General features: G+C 38.8%; 1 pseudogene; it reads right to left on the bottom strand.

The window, feature by feature from the left end:
* The window catches only part of LOC117077806, a 35459-nt pseudogene that overhangs the window by 7696 nt on the left and 2473 nt on the right, over window positions 1-25290 (bottom strand).

Below are 25290 nucleotides of genomic sequence, written 5' to 3'. Positions count from 1 at the left end.
GTGAACAGGCATCCTACAGAATGGGAGAACATTTTTGCAATCTAGCGATCTGACAAAGGGCTAATATCCAGAATCTACAAAGAACTCAAACAAATATACAAGAAAAAAACAAACAACCCCATCAAAAAGTGGGCAAAGGATATGAACAGACATTTCTCAAAAGAAGACATTCACACAGCCAACAGACACATGAAAAAATGCTCATCATCACTCGCCATCAGAGAAATGCAAATCAAAACCAATGAGATACCATCTCACACCAGTTAGAATGGCAATCATTAAAAAGTCAGGAAACAACAGGTGTTGGAGAGGATGTGGAAAATAGGAACACTTTTACACTGTTGGTGGGATTGTAAACTAGTTCAACCATGATGGAAAACAGTATGGCGATTCCTCAAGGATCTAGAACTAGATGTACCATATGACCCAGCCATCCACTACTGGGTATATACCCAAAGGATTATAAATCATGCTGCTATAAAGACACATGCACAGGTATGTTTATTGTGGCACTATTCACAATAGCAAAGACTTGGAATCAACCCAAATGTCCATCTGTGACAGACTGGATTAAGAAAATGTGGCACTATACACCATGGAATACTATGCAGCCATAAAAAAGGATGAGTTTGCGTCCTTTGTAGGGACATGGATGCAGCTGGAAACCATCATTCTTAGCAGACTATCACAAGAACAGAAAACCAAACACTGCATGTTCTTACTCATAGGTGGGAACTGACAATGAGATCACTTGGACTCGGGAAGGGGAACATCACACACTGGGGCCTATCATGGGGGGGGGAGGGGGGAGGGATTGCATTGGGAGTTATACATGATATAAATGATGAATTGATGGGTGCTGACGAGTTGATGGGTGCAGCACACCAACATGGCACAAGTATACATATGTAACAAACTTGCACGTTATGCACATGTACCCTAGAACTTAAAGTATAATAAAAAATCAATCAATCAATCAATCAATCAATAAAAAAAGAGGCAGTAGGAGAAATATCCGTGAGATCTCTGAGTGACTGGCCTCAGTTTCCCCATCTGTAAAATGAGGCCATTGAGCTGGATGCATGACCTCTCAGATTAAGAAAAAAGGTGACTCACTGTAATCCCAGCACTTGGGAGGCCAAGAAGGAGGATCGCTTCAGCTCAAGAGTTTGAGGCTGCAGTAAACTATGATTGCGCCATTGTGCTCCAGCCTGGGCAAAAAGAGCAACACCTTGTCAAAAAGTAAAGAAAGAATGAACAAAGAAAGAGAGAGAGAAAGGAAGAAAGGAAGAAAGGAAGAAAAAGGAAGGAAGAAAAAGGAAGAAAGGTAGGAGGTGAGTCTGCCTTCCCAATCATGTCTCTGCCCCTTGATCAGAGATTATAAACCGGCAGCTCTGCCAGCCAGATTGGGCCAACAGACATCTTTGGTTTGGCCTGCAGAGTGTTTTAAGAGAATTGGATCAACATTTTAAAATGAAGCGATTTCATATTTTTTAAATGCCAAATGTCTTGCTGCTTTTGGAAGATGGGAAGCTCTGAAAGCACTGAGCCCACGTTCCCACCCGCGACAGTTATCCGTTGCTGAGGCCAGTTGCCCCATTTTAATAGGGTATGCAATTTTCAGTTTGCCCCAGTCTCCACCACTTCTTATTGTTTACCCAGCTCACTCCGCCCACTTACTGTATTTACCTGACTTGAAGGCAACTGAGTTAGTGACCCTGGTCCTGTATGGTCCTGGGTGACAGAGGACAGCACAGCCGACAGCAACCCCGACCTCAGTGTCCCTCACAGTTCAGCTCCCTTGTTAGAAGGCAGGATCGAGCCGGGAAAAAGCGTGATGCAGAGAGGACTTTGAAGGCGATGCCGTGGGATTATTTTGCTAAACATGAAAATCCAAAGGCTGCAGAGCCACTGATGTGTTTTTGCAAATTCCAGCAAATTAAAAAAATGTGTGTGCAGAATTCAATTGGGGATTATGGGCTGGCTTTCATGAAAGAATAAATTGTTGGCCAAGACAAAGCAGCAGATTAAAAAAAAATAAAATAAAATAAAATAAAATAAAAAACTAATTGCAACTAAAAGGGTTTATTGAAAATAAATGCATCATCAAACAATACAATTGTTGTAGATTACCACCATACAATAAAGAAAAAAATACTGTAGTAAGAGCATTCAGGTTAATCTCTATATCAAGGGTTGGCAAACTATTGCCTGCAGGCCAGATCTAACCTATAACCTGTTTCTATAAATAAAGTTTTATTGGAACACAGGCACTCTCATTTATGAGTATTGTCTATGGTTGCAACAGAGACCTTATGACCCACAAAGCCTAAAATATTTACCATCTGGCACTTTAAAAAAATGTTTGCTGACTCATACTCCATATGTAAGATGGCAGGGCTGTTCAGCCTCTATTTCCAGTACATATTTTATATACACCTAACCCAGGGTTTCCCAACCTTGGCACTATTGGTATTTTGGGTTAGATAATTCTTTGTTGTGGGGGGAAATGTCCTGTGCATCGTGGGATGTTTAGCAGCATTTGTGATCTCCAGTCACTAGGTGTCAGTTAGCATCCTCCCACTTTTGACAATCAGAAATGTCTATAGACATTGCCAAATATTCTCTAGTGGGCAAAATTACTCACAGTTGAAAATCACTGACCGAACTTGTAATTTTGTACTGATCTCACAAATTGGGACATGGCAGTGTCATGCAACTTGAGGCTGTAACTTAATACATAGCACAACTGGTTGCTACTTCAAGTGGCCAGTGGAAGCAAAGCAATGTGGAATACTTTTCCCACTACCTTCCAAGGCCATGAAGCATTAGCTGTCTCTAGTCACAAATCGAGTGCCCTGCATTCTGTCTTTAGAAAGAATGTATGAGTTTCTTTGTGTTTGAAAAAGGTCAGGAAATGAGTAATGGGTTATGGTTCATCATTTTTTAGGCTTAATTATGTGTTGGGGTGAGAATTTGGTTCACTACCTATGTATCTTACACACTGCTACAGAAGATTATAACAGAAGCTTCAAGTATAAAGTAGAGGTCTACTAAACCTATCAAACGATGTGAGTTGAATGAGTAAATAAGTAATACATAATCATCTACCACAAAATTTCTAAGTCTTTGGATTCCTTCACATATATCATACAGAGAAACTTAGCATCTCAACTTCCTTTACTCTGGCCCCCTTATTGAGTTCAACTGAACAAACAATTGGAACCACTCCCAGCATCTTAACCTAACACAATGGAATCTGAATCTCCTGGTGCTTCTTAAACAATGAACTCAGCCTTATCTAGTATTTTGTCCTTCCTTCACTTGGTATAGCACCCACTGAACCTATTATGATTCTAGCCAATATACATTAGTAAATTTGCAATTTGGCAACTGGAGCCTGCCATGACCTGATTTTAGTTTCGGTTTTTGCAATAATCAGAGGTAGTGGGCTAAATAGAATTTTCTCACCTTTTCAAGGTAACACTCTTAGCAAGGTTGTTACAGGGTCTTCAAAGAATGAAGGAACAGCCTCATCAACCAGGAGAGAAAGGAAGATTATATAGGGTTTGGGGTACTGAGTTATATGAGTCTGGCCATATGTCCCCATTTCAATTCGTGGGATCCCACTCTCTCCTAATCCAAATATAACTTTTATGTAAAATATCTGGTAAACCAATGTTTTTATGCAGCAGCCCAAGACTCAAAATTTGAGTTTTGTTTTCAACTATCTCACTCCAGTGGCTGCAAGTGATAAGAGATTCTTTGAATAAAATCATAGAAGTTCCACAATTTTTTGGTTTTGTCTTGATATAAGACATTAAGTCTTTGAGGTTGCTTTTCTTTTCTTTAAGCTGCCAAGTTCAGCTAGAAGCAGCTAGGCTATACTGCAAATTTTTAATTATTTAAGCCTTTCATATTATTCTATTCCAACTACTACTAGATCCTTCAGAGTCTTGCCCAAAATGAGCACATTATTCCTAATAAGCATAGATAATAATTGGCTATTTCTTTGATTTGAGCATGTCTTAGACTACTGGTTGAGTTTTTAGAGATATCAACAACAATTAGAAGAGGTAATAAATCTGAGATTTCCCCTTATTTTCCTGAGAATCTGTTGCTTGCAACCTCTTTTGGCACCAATTTCTCAATCAGGTTGGTTATTAAGTAGAAAAGTCATTCATTAATAGTTCTCACAATTTCTCAGAGCCCTGGTAAATTGAGCTTGAAGCCTAACTTCCAGGAATAGACCTGAAACCATGCCTCAAAACAGACTTGATAAACTACTGCCACTGATCGCTAGAGGAAGCCTGCATTGCCACTATCCTTATACCACATCTGTGGCAGGAACTCAACTTTGCAATCACCAGAAAGCTGCTGTCATTGTAGCAGTAGATGCTAGGCACATCTCCAGGAGAAATGGAAGCACCAAAGATTGCTGCCTTCTAAACCACAATCTCACATGGATGCATTGGATTGCTGGGGTCTAGGTCACATCCCTGTACAGTAGTTGCAAGTGGGGCTGTGAATTTGAGTTTATACTCCTATGTTGGAGTCCAAAGGCCAGGGAGCCTGAAGTTGTTTTCTAAGTACAGGAAAGGAATAGTGTGCCCCAACTTTAGCAGATCCACACATTCATCCTTTCTCTGCTTTGTTCTTTCTGGACCTCCAGTAGATTTGATGGTACCTGCCCACATAGAGGATAGATCTTCTCCACGAAGTCTATTTTGACTCACAGCTAAACTCTTCTGAAAACATCCTCACAGACACACTCCGAAATAATGCTTTACCAGGTTTTCAAGTATTCTTTAATCTCATCAAGTTGACACCTAAAATTAACCATAACACACACACCATCCCAAAATTTAATGTCTTAAAGCAACATGTATTTTGCTCACAAATGTGAAATTTGAACAAGAGACAATCTGTTTCATTCAGTGTAAGCTTGGGGATAGAATCACATGAAATCTAAGTCACTCACATGTCTGGTGACTGATGATGGCTTTCAGGTTGAGACTTTAACTGAGGCCTTTGGCCAGACACCTACATGTGGCCTGTCCACAAAGAGACAAACTGTCTACCCCTACACAGCTTACTGTGTACATTAATCTGACTTTACTATTCCATTGTCTTTGTTAGTATAACTTTAGTATTCCAGTAGACTATTGCCCAGAAAGACAAAAGTTGCAAGTAAAATTATTGCTCTTTACAGGAGTTCCTGAAAGTTGTATCATTCTTCAGTAGAAGAGTTTACATTGTAAGATTATTTGAGCCTCTAGCCTCAAAACACTTACCTTGTAGTATCCACCAATCCTAAGATCCTTATCCTATTCTAATCAAGCTCCTGTGTTGAAAGACTCTCATAAACCAAACTCCCAGCTCTCAATATAGCATCAGACCTTGTCCTCCTGCTCTGAGACTTTCTCAGATTCCATGAAGTATCAGTTTAAGCAATATATTCAACTTAGTCTCTTCAGTGTGTTGTTCTGGTGATATTTGGGAAGTCAGCATTTGACAACATGTGGCCTGGGCTTCTTTACAACATGGTGGCTAAATTTCAAGAGTGAGTATTCCAAAAGAAAGCTATGCAGAAGTGATATAGTCTTTTTTAAGATAAGATCAGAAATCACACAGCATCATTTCCACCACATTCCAGTCATGGAGGTAACCACAGATGTTCACCCAGGTTCAAGGAAAAGGGGATTAGACTACACCATTTGATGGGAGGAATCAAGAATTTTCAGACAGTTCTCTAAACCATCACATCCCCTAAACTCAATTAACATTGTCTATAGGTTCTTGGAAACTGCAACTTTAGGTACAGTGCCTAAGGAAGCCAACTTTCCCATAGGCTAATTGATATAAACAAGAGTGATGAGATTGATGTAAACAAGAGTGATATAAACAAGGTTCCTATGGCATATTTCTGGTCACAGAAACATCACCAAAATTCTAAATAAAGACCAAAACACATCTAATATTAAACATTAAAATAGATGTGAGCTATACATACATTTAAGACAGATTAATAAAAACAAGCAAGATCCAGTTATTGCAGTTCAGAGTTGTGGGTCGCTGGAGGCCATCCCGGCAGCTCAGGGTACCCAATGGGAACCCACGCTGGCCAGGATGCCATCCCATCACAGAGTGCACTCACATACACACTCACATTCACTCATACTGGGGCCATGTAGACACACAGATTAACCTAACATGCACATCTTTGGGATGAGGGAGGAAACCCACGCAGACATGGGGAGAACGTGCAGACTCCACACAGACCGTGGCCCCAGCCAGGAATAATTTTTTTTTTCTCATCAATGTTATAACAAAATGATTCTGAAAAAAAAGATGTAATTCTATATGGTATACCTGCCATATAGAAAGATTATCCAAAAGCTAATGGGCAGCCATGAATATGAGGACTATAGCGGATGCCCCCTACAAAAGGTATACACCAAAATACTAACAGTGTTTAGTTTAGGGAGTGGAATTATGGAAATAATTTTTTTGTATATATTTTCTGAATTTCCTTCAATTAAGAAGTATTCCTTAATTTAACAAAAGATACACAAACATATCCTCGAATTTAAGTTCGATAATGAAATAAGAAAAAATTCAGTACAAAATGTAGAAAGGAATGCCTGTAACCTAAATTATTAAATGTTTTTTTTAACAGCTTTATTGAAATCTAATTTATATACCATAAAATTGCCTCATTTAAAGTGTACAATTAAATTCTTTTTAGTAAATTTACAGTTTGCAACCATCACACAAATCCAATTTTAGGACATTTTCATAACCCCAATAAGACCTCTCATGCCAATTTTCGATCTCCATTCTTATTCCCAGCCTAGGCAACCACTACTTAATTTCTGAATCTATAGATTTGCCTATTCTGGGCATTTCATATAGATGGAATCATACAATATGCAGTCTTCTGTGTCTGGCTTCTTTCACTTAGCAATTCTTTTTTGACGTTCATCCACATAGCATGCATCAGTATTTTGTTCCTTTTAATTGCCAACTGAAATTCTATTGTATGGGTATGCCACAATTTGTTTATTCATTCTTCAGTTGATGGGCATTTGGATTGTTTTGGGGTTTGGCTATGATAAATAATACTGCTATGAACGTTTATATAAAAGTCTCATGTAAACATTGTTCTCATTTTTCTTCAATAGATGCTTTCTCCGAAGTTGCTGTATCATTTTACATTCCCACCACCAGTGTATTAGGGTTCCTATTTACCCACATCCTCCTTAACACTTATTAAAGTCTGTCTTTTTTATTGTAGCCATTCTTGTATATGTGAATACACATCTCATTGTGTTATTTTATTTGCATTTCTCTAATGACTAAAGATGTTGAGCATCTTTTCATGTACTTGTCAGTCATTTGTGTGTCTTTTTTGGTGAAATATCTATTCAACTATATTTTGTCATTTTTAATTGGGTTATTTGTCTTATTATTGAGTTGTAAGAGCTCTCTATATATTCCACATACAAGACTTTTTTTTTGAGACAGAGTCTCGCTCTGTTGTCCAGGCTGGAGTATAATGGCGTGATCTCAGCTCACTGCAACCTCTACCTCCCAGGTTCAAGCAATTCTCCTGCATCTGCTTCCCAAGTAGCTGGGATCACAGGCACCTGCTAACATGCCCAGCTAATTTTTTCATTTTTAGTAGAGACAGGGTTTCACCATATTGGCCAGGTTGGTCTCGCACTCCTGACTTCAGGTGACTCACCTGCCTGAGCCTCCCAAAATGCTGGGATTACAGGCATGAGCCACCATGCCTGGCCAAGACTTTTATCAAATACATAATTTGCAAATATTTTCTTGCAGTCTGTAAATGTTCCCCCATCTATAATTTAAATTTTATGCTTTCAATAGTATAATTATCTTCCTGACTTCCTCCTTTGTGCCCCCAGTAGCCACGATGGAGGTGATGAACCTGATGGAGCAGCCTATCAAGGTGACTGAGTGGCAGCAGACGCACACTTGTGACTTAGGTATCCACTTGGGCGCCAACACCGCGTGCCCTCTGTCAGCAGCAAGGGCATCATGGAGGAGGATGAGGCCTGTGGGCGCTAGTCACTTATTCCAAAATTGACCGCATAGTTGGAAGTAAAGCACTCCTCAGCAAATGCAAAAGAACAGAAATCACAACAAACTGTCTCTCAGACCACAGTGCAATCAAATTAGAACTCAGGACTAAGAAACTCACTCAAAACCGCACAACTATGTGGAAACTGAACAACCTGCTCCTGAATGACTACTGGGTACATAACGAAATGAAGGCAGAAATAAAGATGTTCTTTGAAACCAATGAGAACAAAGACACAACATACCAGAATCTCTGGGACACATTTAAAACAGTGTGTAGAGGGAAATTTATAGCACTAAATGCCCGCAAGAGAAAGCAGGAAAGATCTAAAATCAATACCCTAACATCACAATTAAAAGAACTAGAGAAGCAAGTGCAAACACATTCAAAAGCTAGCAGAAGGCAAGAAATAACTAAGATCAGAGCAGAACTGAAGGAGATAGAGACACAAAAAACCCTCCAAAAAATCAATGAATCTAGGAGCTGGTTTTTGAAAAGATCAACAAAATTGACAGACCGCTAGCAAGACTAATAAAGAAGAAAAGAGAGAGGAATCAAATAGATGCAATAAAAAATGATAAAGGGGATATCACCACCGATCCCACAGAAATACGAACTACCATCAGAGAATACTATAAACACCTCTGTGCAAATAAACTAGAAAGTCTAGAAGAAATGGATAAATTCCTGGACACATACACCCTCCCAAGACTAAACCAGGAAGAAGTTGAATCTCTGCACAGACCAATAACAGGCTCTGAAATTGAGGCAATAATTAATAGCCTACCAACCAAAAAAAAGTCCAGCACCAGATGGATTCACAGCCGAATTCTACCAGAGGTACAGAGAGGAGCTGGTACCATTCCTTCTGAAACTATTCCAATCAATAGAAAAAGAAAGAATCCTCCCTAACTCATTTTATAAGGCCAATATCATCCTGATACCAAAGCCTGGCAGAGACACAACAAAAAAAGAGAATTTTAGACCAATATCCCTGATGAACATTAATGCGAAAATCCTCAATAAAATACTGGCAAACCGAATCCAGCAGCACGTCAAAAAGCTCATCCACTAAGATCAAGTAGGCTTCATCCCTGGGATGCAAGGCTGGTTCAACAGACGCAAATCAATAAATGTAATCCATCACATAAACAGAACCAAAGACAAAAACCACATGGTTATCTCAATAGATGCAGAAAAGGCCTTCGACAAAATTCAACAGCCCTTCATGCTAAAAACTCTCAACAAACTAGGTATTGATGGAACGTATCTCAAAATAATAAGAGCTATTTATGACAAACCCACAGCAAGTATCATAATACTGGATGGGTAAAAACTGGAAGCATTCCCTTTGAAAACTGGCACAAGACAGGGATGCCCTCTTTCACCACTCCTATTCAACATAGTGTTGAAAGTTCTGGCCAGGGCAATCAGGCAAGAGAAAGAAATAAAGGGTATTCAATCAGGAAAAGAGGAAGTTAAATTGTCCTGTTTGCAGATCACATGATTGTATATTTAGAAAACCCCATCGTCTTAGCCCCAAATCTCCTTAAGCTGATAAGCAACTTCAGCAAAGTCTCAGGATACAAAATTAATGTGCAAAAATCACAAGCATTCTTATACACCAATAACAGATAAACAGACAGCCAAATCATGAGTGAACTCTCATTTGCAATTGCTACAAAGAGAATAAATACCTAGGAATCCAACTTACAAGGGATGTGAAGGACCTCTTCAAGGAGAACTACAAACCACTGCTCAACGAAATAAAAGAGGACACAGACAAATGGAAGAACATTCCATGCTCATGGATAGGAAGAATCAATATCGTGAAAATGGCCATAGTGCTCAAGGTTATTTATAGATTCAATGCCATCCCCATCAAGCTACCAATGACTTTCCTCACAGCATTGGAAAAACTACTTTAAATTTCATATGGAACCAAAAAAGAGCCCGTATAGCCAAGACAATCCTAAGCAAAAATAACAAACCTGGAGGCATCACGCTACCTGACTTCAGACTATACTACAAGGCTACAGTAACCAAAACAGCACGGTACTGGTACCAAAACAGATATATGGACAAATGGAACAGAACAGAGGCCTCAGAAATAACACTACACATCTACAATCATCTGATCTTTGGCAAACCTGACAAAAACAAGAAATGGGGAAAGGATTCCCTATTTAATAAATGGTGCTGGGAAAACTGGCCAGCCATATGTAGAAAGCTGAAACCGGATCCCTTCCTTACACCTTATACAAAAATTAATTCAAGATGGATTAAAGACTTAAATGTTAGACCTAAAACCATACAAACCCTAGAAGAAAACCTGGGCAATACCATTCAGGACATAGACATGGGCAAGGACTTCATGACTAAAACACTGAAAACAATGGCAACAAAAGCTAAAATAGACAAATGGGATCTAATTAAACTAAAGAGCTTCTGCCCATCAAAAGAAACTACCATCAGAGTGAACAGGCAACCTACAGAATGGGAGAAAAGTTTTACAATCTACCCATCTGACAAAGGGCTAATATCCAGAATCTATAAGAACTTAAAACAATTTACAAGAAAAAAATCAAACAACTCCATCAAAAGTGGGCAAGGGATATGAACAGACACTTTTCAAAAGAAGACATTTATGTAGCCAACAGACAATATGAAAAAATGCTCATCATCACTGGTCGTCAGAGAAATGGAAATCAAACTACAATGAGATACCATCTCACATCAGTTAGAATGGCAATCATTAAAAAGTCAGGAAACAATAGATGCTGGAGAGGATGTGGAGAAATTGGAACGCTTTTATACTGTTGGTGGGAGTGCAAACTAGTTCAACCATTGTGGAAGACAGTGTGGCAATTCCTCAAGGATCTAGAACTAGAAATACCATTTGACCCAGCCATCCCATTACTGGATATATACCCAAAGGATTATAAATGATGCGACCATAAAGACACATGCATACGTATGTTTATTGTGGCACTATTCACAATAGCAAAGACTTGGAACCAATCCAAATGTCCACAATGATAGACTGGATTTAAAAAATGTGGCACATATACACCTGGAATACCATGCAGCCATAAAAAAGGATGAGTTCATGTCCCTTGTAGTGACATGGATGAAGCTGGAAACCATCATTCTGAGCAAACTATCACAAGGACAGAAAACCAAACACTGCATGTTCTCACTCATAGGTAGGAATTGAACAATGAGAACACTTGGACACAGGATGGGGAATATCACACACTGGGGCTTGTTGTGGGGTGGGGGGATGGGGGAGGGATAGCATTAGGAGAAATACCTAATGTAAATGACGAGTTAATAGGTGCAGCAAACCAACACGGCACATGTATACATATGTAACAAACCTGTACGTTGTGCACATGTACCCTAGAACTTAAAGTTTAAACAAAAAGTATAATTATCACAAATTATTTGATTTTGTTCATAGAACACACCAAATTTGAAAAAAATGAAATCAATGAGAAGCTTTGTTTCTAAGGTTTAAAGTTAAAAGGGCAATTGCAGTTGTCCAATAACTAAAGATAATTTAATTACTTGTTGAAAATTATTTTGCCTTGATTATCTAGGAATTAATAATCAAAACATAAGAGCATATTTTTGAAACTGATAAACTGAGGTTTTGTTTGTTTGTTTGAGATGGAGTTTCACTTTTGTTGCCCAGGCTGGAGTGCAATGGCATGATCTCGGCTCACTGCAACCTCCGCCTCCCGGGTTCAAGTGATTCTCCTGCCTCAGCCTCCCAAGTAGCTGGGATGACATGCATGTGCCACCACGCCCTGCTAATTTCGTATTTTTAGTAGAGACGGGGTTTCTCTATGTTGGCCAGGCTGGTGTCGAACTCCCATCCTCAGGTGATCCACCCACTTCGGCCTCCCAAATTGCTGGTATTGCAGGCGTGAGCCACTGCACCCAACCAGGAGGTTATTTAAGATAAGCATTTCTTATTTCAAAAGGAAGGTAGTAGTTCCAAATTTTAATTCTACACCTCAAATGTAATTCATTTTAACATTTTATCTACATCTGACTGACTTTATCAATGTAAAATAAAGCAGGTGGCCCAATTCAGGCAAACACGTACTGAGCATCTGTTGAATGAGGCCTTGTGCTAGGTGTGGCAAAGAATATAGCGACAAGAATAACTGCTCATTTGTGATTTACTAAAAAGAGAGCCAATAACTTCAGTAGTGAGATGTCCAGGAAAATTTTATAAGAGTTGCTACTGATAAGCTCAATTCACATTCTGCTAGGGAAGAGAACTTGCATAAAAGGATAAAATAGTAAAACTTTTTGTTTTCAGTTTTGGCTGAGTTCCCAAAGGTGGAGGAAAACCAGTAAATTCCAAATACATTCACATGCCAGAGTGAGGCACTGAACTTGCAAAAAGGATGGAGCAAAAGCTATACTTTTCAATCCTTAGGATATCGTCTATGTTGAAGTTACATCATTGGCTTCAAGATGGCTAGTCAGCTTCACATGCCTCTGAAGCTTGGGAGACTAATGTCTGACACTCTCAGAGACAAATCCGAAAGGAAGTGAATATGGCTGATGCTGACCCTGCCTGATAACACATTGAGAGAGTACTGCGTTGGAAGTGAGATGCACTTTCCCTTTCATGCAACAGTGGGGCAAGGGTGCTTGAATTTTCCCATTGGCCCCAATGGAAGGGTGGAATTGGAATTCTGCCCACGAGGATTAAATCCTGTTCTGCTCTTCTATTCCAGAGCCTTTCCACAGTTACTCCCACAGGCTGAGCAAAGGGCCTGCATTGTTTCAAGTTTTCCCCTCCATGTAGACAATGAATGGATACGTGATTTCTCCAGTGCTCATGGGCCTAATGATTCATGACTGTGTTAGCCCCTTTTACCATTTTCAGGACTTGCAGGAAAAATAATCCTAGGAGATTCATAATTAGAGCAGAATGTGGCCCAAACACCTGGCAATCATGTTCATCCTCATTTTTTACCTAGATCATCCTTGATGCTAGAGCAAGGTTTACTCAATCTGATGGACATGCTTTTTATTTCTCTTGGCATCACCCACCTCTAGATAGTCATAAAGGATAGTGGATGGCTTATTATGTCAAGTATTCCTCTCATAACTAAATAAATTATACAGATTTATATATATATAATCTATACATTACAGATAATGCAGTGTCTGTAAGTACTTGAGGAGACTTGGAAACCTTTTATGATCATCAAAATGAATATTTTTCTTTTGTCAACATTCACAACTATGAATCTTTATCTGTTTGGTGGTTTATACTGGGGTTCTCCACCCCTGCCCCCCAACCACCAGTATTTCTCCACTTAGTCATTCCTATTCAGAGTCTTTCACCTTTATCTCTGACATAGCTTCATTCAAGAGCTTAATTTTTTAAAGGTATCATGATCAAGTCAATTTATATCCTGAAGAAGGGATTATATGACTCTTCATTTTCTGAGGAGTCCAATGAACAGGCCCATGACATGGACTCTCATGACAAGGAACTGAGGCTTCTAGCCAACAGCCAGCAAGGAACCAAGGCCTGCAACAATGACTTGAGTTTGAAGGCAGATTTTCCAACCTAAATCAAGCCTTGAGATGATTATAGCCCCAGCTGACAGCTTGAGTGAAATCTCATGACAGACCCTGAGCCAGAACCACCCAGCTATGTTACTCTCAGTTTTCTGACCCTCAGAAACCATGTGAGATAATAAATGTTTGGTGTTTTAAGTCACTAGGTTTTTGAAAAAATTGTTGTGCAGCAATAGATAAACAATATCATACACTGGGTTAATGTGGCTCCAATAGCTGAAGGGTAGTTCTCTGAAGAGCTTGAGGGGATATCGTGTAGGAGAGTTGCACAAAGACGCTGGGGAATGGGCAGAACCAGTAGAAGAGACCTGAGTGACATAAGCAGAGCATCCATCATATTTGCTATTCCCCCCCAAAGCAAACATTTCATGAAACAGCATTATTATATGTGATATACTCTAATGGTTTTATTCTTGTTTTATTAAATGCTGAAAGAGATCCCTCAAATTGATTTCATAATACCTAACAGATGTGACATTCAGTTGAAAACAGTGAACGTAATCATCTTTAAGGCCCCTTATAGATCTAAACTGCTGTAATTAGGAGGTGACACAGTTGTTATAATGATAACTAACATTTAATAAGCATTCACTATCCAGAATTGTTCTAAGCACTTCACATAGACTGTCTTACGTAAAGACAATAAGGTAGGTACTATTACCATCCTCATTTTACAGATGTGAAAACTTGTAAATGCCAGAGGCCAGGAGGGAATCCAGGCATTCTGACTCCAAAACCTATTGTCAAGAGTGCAGGCTTCTATATTATACTGTTTGGGTTCAAATTCTGATTCCAATGGTTGATCAATAAATGTTTTCAGTTATGATGATGATGTACCCAATTATTAGAAATTCACTGATGGGGATAATTCTCCCTACTGTCAAGAGTGCAGGTTCCTGTATCAGACTGTTTGGGTTTAAATCCTGATGCCAATGGCTAATCAATGTCTTTTCAGTTATGATGATGACATACTCAATTATTAGAAATTCACTAATGGGGATAATTCTCACAAAAGGAAGTTTAGGGCTGAATTCAGCAGTTCAATGCATTGATAATAAGTTCAATGTTCTGCTCTGCTTCAGCCACACCGACCCAGTCTTCACTTTAAATGCAGCCACTCATGCATTTCAGTGAGAAGGGGCCCTGGCCTAGGTTACATAATGTCTGCATGGTTTAACAGCTAAAGTATACTTCACTGTAACCAAATAGGATAGAAGGAATTTCAACATATTCATTTTTATGTATTGGGTTCATTAAAGTGCACTCAAAGATAATTCTCTAACAAACAAACCTAAGTAAAAATACACTAGTCACCATCATGTAGAAAGTATTCCTACTAAATTCAGTGAACATTAATTAACCTTTGGATTTCAAAAATGGGATCAATAAAGATGGTATAATTGACTAAAAGTGGTAAAAATTATTTGTAGAACCTGGACACCTGGAACTATCATCTTTTTGGTTAAATTCCTCTGAGACAAGTCTCTATCATTATATCTTTCTTTTCACAGGAATAAAGTATTATCACAGGTATTAAAGTCAGTGTAAAAGCACAACATCCTTTTAATAAGATTCTCAGTAATCAAAAATTCATATACCTCTAGAATGAATTATCTAGAGCTGGACACACATAGGGGAAATGTGTCAGGAGGATGTTTCAGCAGCTGCTGTGTTGTAAGGTGACATGGAAGCTTTAGAAAGAGGGCAGAAAGAAAAAAAAGATTTAAATCCCACTTTAGATGCTATTGGATGATATGGATTATAAGGAACAAGGCTGGTTGCAACCTTGCTTGGAATACCGCTAACAGGGGTAAGACAGTTTTCTCATGTTACCTATTTTCTGGAAAAAAAAAATCATTTCTAATATATTGCTAAAAAGGGATTTACAGAGGATGTCATGTTTCTCAAACCAAATATCAATCTCAATGACTTAAAATTTAACAATTCAAAATAAAACTTTTTCTAATTATAAAAGAAGTCATGCTTTTACAGAACATTTAATAAATGTAGAAAATGTAAAGAAAAAGCACAAAGTGATGAGATATTGGCTCACAAAATAGTAATTATTTATATGTATATATAGATACACATCTCCAAATTGTGTGTGTATGTGTGTGTGTATCTCCAACTTGGCATCACACTATAAGTTCATTTTGTAATTTTACTTTTTACTTTTTAAATTTTTATTAACCATCCCCACTCCCTCCTCACAACTACATTTCCCAGCCTCTGGTAACCATCATTCTACTCTCTATCTTTGTGAGTTCAATTGTTTTAACTTTAACTCCCACAAATAAATGCAAAGTTTTTCTTTTTGTGTCTGGCTTATTTCACTTAACATAATGACCTCCAGTTCCATCCACGTTGTGGCAAATGCCAGTATCTTATTCTTTTCTATGGCTGAATAGTACTCCATTGTGTATATGTGCCACATTTTCTTTATTCATTCGTCTGTTGATGGACACTTAGGTTGTTTCCAAATCTTGGCTATTGTGAATAGTGCTGCAATAAACATGGGAGTGCAGATATCTCTTCAGTATACTGATTTCCTTTCTTTCGGGTATATACCCAGCAGTGCAATTGCTAGATCATATAGTAGCTCTATTTTTAGTTTCTTGAGGAACCTCCAAACTGTTTTCCACAGTGGCTGTATTAATTTACATTCCCACCAACAGTGTACAAGGGTTCCCTTTCCTCCATATTCTTGCCAGCATTTGTTATTGCCTTCTTTTGGACAAAAAGCCATTTTAACTTGGGTGAAATGATACCTCATTGTAGTTTTGATTTGCATTTCTCTGATGATCAGTGCTGTTGACTACTTTTTCATATACCTGTTGCCATTTGTATATCTTCTTTTGAGAAATATCTATTCATGTCTTTCACCCATTTTTGATCAGATCATTATATTTTTTTCCTATAGTTGTTAGAGTTCCTTATATATTCTGGCTATTAATTCCTTGTCAGATGGGTAGTTTCGAAATATTTTCTCTCATTCTGTGGATTGTCTCTTCACTTTGTTGATTGTATCCTTTGTTGTGCAGAAACTTTTAAACTTGATGTGATCTTATTTCTCCATTTTTGCTTTGGTGGCCTGTGCTTGTGAGGTATTAAGAAATCTTTGCCCAATCCAGTGTCTTAGAGAGTTTTCCAATGTCTTCTTTTAGTAGTTTCACATTTCGAGGTCTCAGATGTGACTCTTTAATTCATTTTGATTTTTGTATATGGTGTGAGATAGGGGTCTAGTTTCATTCTTCTGCATATGGATATCCAGTTTTCCCAGCACCAATTATTGAAGAGACTGTCCTTTCCCCAATGTATGTTTTAGGGAACTTTGTTGAAAATTAGTTCACTGTAGTTGTATGGATTTGCCTCTGGGTTCTCTATTTGGTTGCATTGGTATATGTGTCTGTTTTTATGCCAGTACCATGCTGTTTTGAATAATTTGAAGTCAGGTAATGTGATTCCTCCAGTTTTATTCTTTTTGCTCAAGATAACTTTGGCTATTCTGAGTTTTTTGTGATTCTATATAAATTTTAGGATTGTTTTTCTATCTCTGTGAAGAATGTCATTGGTGCTTTCATTGTAATTTTATTATTTTTTACTTTAAAAATACTGTGGGAATTTCCTTGTGTCAAAATATTCTGCTTCAATATTAATTTCATAGCTGTATAGAGTTCCATTCTATGAATGTAGTACTTGTAAGTTAGTTATCTACTCAGCCAAGCAGAAACTACTCTATATATTTAATGCAGAAAAGGACTCAATGTTTTCCGTTTAGTTTCTCAATTCATACAAAACCACATCCAGGCCATCACCAATCATTCTATATGACAAATGCCCTTTTTAACAACCCCACAATATCATCCCTTACCACAAAATCTTCTTTCAGCTTAATCTCTCCCACTCTAGGTTCCCACACCGCCCCTAATCCCACTTGAAGCAGCCCTGAGAAACATTGCCCATTATCTCTCCATACCACCCCACCAAAATTTTCGCTGCCTCAACACTTCAACACTATTTTGTTATTTTTCTTATTCATATAAGACAGGAATGTCAGGCATCTGAGCCCAAGCTAAGTGATCATATCCCCTGTGACCTGCACATATACATCCAGATGGCATGAAAAAACTGAAGAATCACAAAAGAAGTGAAAATGGCCTGTTCCTGCCTTAACTGATGACATTACCTTGTGAAATTCCTTCTCCTGGCTCAGAAGCTCCCCCGCTGAGCACCTTGTGACCCCCACCCCTGCCTGCAAGAGAAAAACCCCCTTTGACTGTAATTTTCTACTACCCACCCAAATCCTGTAAAACAGCCCCACCCTTATCTCCCTTCACTGACTCTCTTTTCGTACTCAGCCCACCTGCACCCAGGTGAAATTAACAGCCTTGTTGCTCACAAAAAAAAAAAAAAAGTAATTTGTTATAAGGTACAAAAAGTACTGAAAAAACACAAAGGACAAAGGTGTGTATCAGTTAGCTATTGCTGTGTGACAAACCACCTTAAACTTACTGGTTTTATTTTTAAAACAATTCTGTGGTCAGCAATTTAGGCTGGGCTCATCTGGGTAGTTCTCTGGTCTCAGTTGAACTCCTTCCTGCTGGTTTTGGGTTGACTTTGCAGATCGTGGCTGAACTCCCTTACATATCTGAGTTATCAGTGGAGATGAGGGCTGGTTAGACTCTGATGCACATGGTTTCTCATTCTCTCTAGCAGGTTAATCTGGGATTATTCCCATGGCAATCATAGGGTTCCAAAAGAGTGAGGAGAAGATGGTGAGTCCCCTTGAGGCCTAAGCTTAGCACTACCACAACGTCATTTTCACTGTCTTCTATTGTTCAAAGTAAGGAATAAGGCCAGCCCAGATTCAGAGAGAGAAGAAATAAATTTTACTTTTTATGGGAAGAGCTGCAAAGTCACATTGAAAAAGGTCATGGAAACCGAGAGAAAGAATTTTGGCTAGTTTTACAATTCATTACAGTGTGTGTTACCTAGAGACCAGAAAGCTTTACTACTTCTGGGCTGGGACCCACAACCTGTCACTTAGTGCTGATATGTGAGTGATGCTAACACTGCTGCTTTTGGGGGTGCTGCTCCCACTGAGTAGGAATACAGGATGCTATAGCTTTACTAATGCTGTTAAAATGGTCACAGATGTTTTGGAAAGAAATGGCTGCCTATGGTCACTGTTGCTGCTGCTACTACTGCTGGAGGGACTTCCGGAGACAAAAAAAAAAGAGGCTTCTTTTTCCCCTCACCTCATAGTCTCTCCACCAGTGCTTCCCACTGGCAAACCTAACAGGAGGCTAATTGGGAAAGGAATCTGAAAAATGTAGTTTGTGGGTTTCTAGCTCCCTGTGATACAGAGAGAACACTGAAAGTATAACTGGGAGCCAAGTGAAAAATTACTGCACAACAATATAATGTTTTAAACTGATCTCCTATTGCTGGATATTTAGATTGTTTTGAGACACAACGTAAGTGTGGAAAGCAAAGCCATCAGTGGGATAGTTTCTGAATCCAGTGGACAATGATATTTAATTTCTAGGAGAGGTATTTAAGAAGGGATATGTTCTCCTTCAGCTAAGCAAGAAAAAGGTAATACATAAAACAGAGCAGCTCTAAGTAACTCTGTTCTAGACATCCAAGAGCAGATTTGTGTTCATTATAAAAGGAAGAACACTGGAGTTCTGTGCATGTGGAGCAACAATTATATAGTTGACCTCAAAAATTGTTTACTTCGCATTATAGTCCCATTTGGTTGAGATCTGTAGCTTATTCTTAAGTTATAATTTTTGTACCTTGAAATACACAAAAATTTTACTTGCATTGCCCTATATACCAGTAGTCACCGAATAACTATAAGGTCCTGATAATAATTTTTCAAAATGTGTTTTTAGGGTTTAGCCTTTATACACAACATTTTAAAAATGTTTTAATTTTTGTTATAAAAATAATTGTTGTAAAAAATCAAGTGAGCATCTGCAGAGGTAGAATTTCTTCTTGATACCATACAGAGGTGGTCATGTATGTTTATCATGATTTTTTTCCCATAAAAACTCTAATATATTTTGTGATTATAATCACTGAAGTAGGATATTATAATTCTCTTCTCTAACCTGGAAGTTAGAAATTATGTATAATGTGTTTTGTCTTATAGATCTTGGGTTTTAATACAGTTAAATGTATCTACTATTTTAAAACTGCATCATAGAATTCCATAGTATGGATATACTGAAATTCATTTTATCCTTTGTCTTCCCATATAGAGTACAAGCTCCTTTAGGACAAGGACCTTGTTTTTTTGGCTCACAGCTATATCCCCAGTGCTAAGAAAAGTGCCTAGCAAATAGTAGGTACTTAAAAAAATTGTAGAATGAACGAATATATGGCAAAACATTATTGATGAATATTTAGATATTTTCCATTTTCACTATTCCAATAATGAATTTTGCAATTAGTATTCTTGCAGATATATTTTATACATGTATTTATCTTTCTAGGGCAATTCATAGAGGAGGAATTACTGGGTCAAGGAACAAAAACAAAATTAAAGAACTCTAACCCCTCTCAAATTCGTCCCATGTTCAGGAAGTACCCAATGTGAAGGGAGGTGGCACTTATATTTACAAACCCAGTCTCCCTGGCTATCACTTGAGTGCTACCATTGTAAGTCTCACGAATGTAGTCCTGTTACTAAGTGGCATTGGCTTTTTAATTTGTTCGTTTTGGGGAAGTTGTCTGAGTCTCTTATGTTTCTACCTCATGTTCTGATCCATTCAACTGTCATTCTGTTGAAATGAGAACAGTACCCTTTGTCCCTGATATTTTTTGTTCAGCAAGTTATATTGGCTACAAAACTTTGTGCTCCCAATATCTTTATGAAATTTTTTTCTAATCTAGCTTTGTTTTTTTTTTTTTTTGTTTTTTTTGTTTTTTTTTTTTTTTTGAGGCGGAGTCTCGCTCTGTCGCCCGGACTGGAGTGCAGTGGCCGGATCTCAGCTCACTGCAAGCTCCGCCTCCCGGTTTACGCCATTCTCCTGCCTCAGCCTCCCGAGTAGCTGGGACTACAGGCGCCCGCCGCCTCGCCCGGCTAGTTTTTTTGTATTTTTAGTAGAGACGGGGTTTCACCGTGTTCGCCAGGATGGTCTCGATCTCCTGACCTCGTGATCCGCCCGTCTCAGCCTCCCAAAGTGCTGGGATTACAGGCTTGAGCCACCGCGCCCGGCCTAATCTAGCTTTGTTAAAATCCTCTCATTAACCCCCAAGGCTCAGGGTAAATTTCTATGGAGGAAAGGTAAGGGCTCGCATCATTCATTTTATGCCAATACTGGGCTATCCTCAGAATAGTTCTAACCCTCTGACACTAACCACGGCTCCTTGAACCAAGTTTTCAAAGCTCAGTTCTTTCCCCTCTTCAGTCAAGTGACTTGCAAACATACCCTTGACAGGTCTAGTCTCTGTCCAGTAGATGTTTCTGAATCCCAGGGTAAAATGTCATTTGGGCTGCTCAGGTAGGGATCCTAGAAATACTCAGATATATTCATAAATATAGAAACAGATGAACATGGGTATGTTCGAATTTCATATCGGCAAGTTTTCAAGATACTTCAGGGTTTTCCCACCTTAGATCCTAAAACTTTAATATTTTAATCTTTGGGGTAGAAGGCTTCCTTTATATTCTTTTCTGATTACAAATGTAATATATGATCATTTAGAAATATTCAGAAATAGAAGAAATATAAAATACAGAAAATAAAATCACCTATAACCTCCTTCCCAGAGGCACCACTGTGAAAATTTTATACACATTTTCATCCAAATTCTTTTCTATATAGTTTCTATAGTTAAGGTCATATTGCATATACCTTTTTTTGTTGTTTGCCCTTTTCTTAATGACAAAACTTTTCCTTTGTGACTAAAAATGCTCTTCATATACATACTTTCTAATAATTGTATATTAGTCCACTGTTTGGATGTACCATATATTATCAGAGTTGTGTGTTTTAAAAGCTGTCTTACAAGTTTACTCAGAATAAAAAGTCAGTCATATTTTCTTTCATCACCCAGATCTATTCAGTCCTGAGGGCTGTCTATTCTATTTCCAAATGGTTTATCCGTCCCAGAGGTTTTAATCCAAGCTGGAACATCTGGGAAGCTTTTAAAAAATACTGATTATTGGGGTCCCGCCACAGACTGATTCAAAAAGAATTCCTGAAGGATAGAGCTCAGGCATTCACATACCTAAAATCTCCCCAGTGGATTTTCATATAGCCAGAGCTGAGACGAAGTGATCAGGTCAGTCGCTCCTCTCCAGAGCCACTGCCACATCCCTAGGTGGAGCCCTCCCTCAACTCCCAATTAGGCAAGTGCAATTACCTCCTAACTCTTTTCCTGTTTCTCGTCTGTTTCTCGGCAACCTCTCATCCTTCATACTCCTTCCCGAGTTACTTTCCTAAAACACAGGTCAGATCACATAGCTCCCCCATTGAGAGACTTCCCACTGCTCCCTACTGCCTACACTGGTGAGTCTAATGTGGCTTGAGCAAGGCCTTCTACCACCATAGCCCAACCTATATTTCTATATTTTTTCCTCCTCTAGGTCCTTGTATTAGTTTGTTTTATTTTGCTGATAACAGAATACCTGACACTAAGTAATTTATAAAGAAAAGGAATTTATTTCTTACAGTTACGGAGGCTGAGAAGTCTAAGGTTGCAGGGCTGTATCTAATAAGGGCCTTCTTGCTGTTGGGGACTCTGCAGAGTCCTGAGGCAGTGCAGGACATCACATCGGGAAGGGGCTGAGCATGCTAATGTGCTAGCTTAGATCTCTCTTCCTCTCCTTATAAAGCCACCAGCTCCCCCTCATTATAACTCATTAATCCATTAACCCATTAATTCATTAATCTATAAATGGATTAATCCATTCATGACTGCAGAGCCCTCATGACCCAGTCACCTCTTAGAGGCCACATTTCTCAATTCTGCTACATCGGGGAATACATTTCAGCATGATTTTTGGTGGGGGCATTCAAACCATAGCAGTGTTCTAGCGTGCATTGCCATTTTCCTTAGCGAGCTTTCTGCTTTTGTTCAAACTGCCTTTTTTCACACTGTTCCTAACCTGCAATGATCTCCTTCTCCAATCCTCAAAGAACATCATCATCTTATTCATACTTCAAGGTCCATTTCTAATATCATATCCCTATTCAACCAGTCAACAATCGTCTATTGAGGGACTACTGTGTACCATTCATTAGTTCACAAGTTTTTGAGTTCTACTGTATCTAGGTGCTGAGGAGACAACAGTGAACAAAACAGAAAAAAATACCTTTCCCTGTAGAACTTACATTTTAGTAGGAGACACAGGAAAACAAAACAAAACAAAACACCCAAGCACATTTTCATAAATAAAATGTTAGATAAGTGCTATGCAGAGAATAAGAACGTATAGTGACCGGGTGGCTATTTTTTGTTTGAAATGGCCTCTCTGAGGAGGTGACATTTATACTGAGATCTGAATGACAGAAAGGAGGGGACCAATCATTCAAAGTTTGGGGGGCAAAGCATTCCAAAGAGAGGATCAGCCATGTGAAGGCTCTGAGGTGGAATGAAGCCTACTTGTTTGAAGATAGAAAGAAGGCCAGAGCAGCTGAAGCACAGGTCCAAAGGGGGAGTAGTGGCAGAGAGAGTCAGAGCCAGCTTATATATGCTTTTGTTGTTGTTTTGTTTGAGACAGAGTGTCACTCTGTTGTCCAAGCTGGAGTGCAATGGTGTGATCTTGGCTCACTGCAACCTCTGCCTCCTGGGTTCAAGAAATTCTCCTGCCTTGGCCTCCCAAGTAGCTAGGATTATAGGCACGTGCCCCTACATCCAGCTAATTTTTGTATTTTTAGTAGAGACAGGGTTTTGCCATGTTGGCCAGGCTCATCTCGAACTCTTGAGCTCAAGAAATCCACCCGCCTCGGCCTCCCAAAATGCTGGGATTACAGGTGTGAGCCACCACACCTGGCCTCATATATGCTTTCTAAGTTAGGGCAAAGAGTTAACATTTGATTCCAAGTGCAATGATGAGAAGCCACTAGATAATTTTAAGCCAAAGAGTGATATGAAATGGTTTGTGTTTGAACAAGATCACTGTGGTTGTTGTGTGAACAACAGATAGAGGGGGTGACAGTAGGAGCAGGGACCAGATATATACTTTGGTAGCAGTCCAGTTTTCCTTGAACTACTTGCTGAATTTGACGCCAATAAAAAGCAAACACTTCTCTTACTCTCAGGCAAAAGATTAAAATTGTTAATGTCACCTAAAAAGACCTGGATGGACTGTCCTCTCTCCAGCCTTCTATATATTGTCTTTACCTCCTGCTATTGAGCCTTGCTGACCTTCCTTCAGTTCCCCAGCCCACATCATTCCTTCAGGCCAGAGGATACTTGGACTTGCTGTGGTTACATATTATTTCTGTGTGTTATAAAATACACATAACATACAATTTACCACTTTACCTATTTTAAGGTGTACAATTCAGCAACATTAAGTACATTCACACTGTTGCACAACCATCACCACTATCTAGCTCCAGGACTTATTCGTCACCACAAGAATAAATCCCATATCCATTAAGCAGTGATTCTCCATTAGGGTTAGCCCTTGGCAACCACTAATCTGCCTATGGATTTGCCTATTATGGACAGTTCATATAAATACAATTATACATATGCATCCTTTTGCATCTGGCTTTCATGCAGCATAATGTTTTCAAGGTTCATCCAAGTTGTATCATACATCAGTATTTCATCCCTTTTAATGGCTGAATAATATTCCATAGTATAGATATGCCACAAAATAGATTTCATTAATCTATTTGTCACTGGACATTTATTTAGGTTGTTTTCATATTTTGGCTATTGTAAATGATGCTACTGTGAGTTGCTTGGTGATATGGCAGCTGTGGTTATATACTGATGCATTATAGATCAGTGAATCTTAGACATTTGATAGTTTCCTATGGCTGCTGTAACAAAGTACCAGAATCTGGGTGGCTTAAAAAAAAAAAAAAAAAAAAAAAACAGAAATGAATTATCTCACAGCTGTAGAGGCTAGGAGTCTGACATCAAAGTGTCAGCAGGGCCATCTTCTCTCTGAGACTCTGGGTAGAATCCTTCCTTGTCTCCTCTTAGCTTCTGGAGGTGACCATCAATCCTTGGCAGTCTTTCGCTTGCAACTGCATCACTCTGATCTCTACTTCTGTTGTTACAATGGCCTTCTCCCTGTGTGTCTTTGTGTTTTCATATGGCCCACTCCCTGTGTCTCTTCTTTTAAGGATATGAGCCCTTAAACGTGCTTGGATTAAGGGCCCCACTACTCCAGTATGACCTTGTCTTAATTATATTAGCACCAACCCTATTTCCAAATAAGATCATATTCTGAGGTACTGGGGTTAGGACTTCAGCTGCCCGAAGCCTGGACTTCAATATATCTTTTGGGAGGACACAATTCAATCCATAATAGATGACAGACATTACTGTGCATCTCCCCTAGGGATCTTGTTAACATGGGCTTGGAGTGG

This window comes from Trachypithecus francoisi, unplaced genomic scaffold (genome assembly GCF_009764315.1).
Source record: "Trachypithecus francoisi isolate TF-2019V2 unplaced genomic scaffold, Tfra_2.0 Lachesis_group6, whole genome shotgun sequence".
In the NCBI taxonomy this organism is placed as follows: Eukaryota; Metazoa; Chordata; class Mammalia; order Primates; family Cercopithecidae; genus Trachypithecus; species Trachypithecus francoisi.
This window is presented reverse-complemented; position numbering and strand designations above follow the sequence as displayed.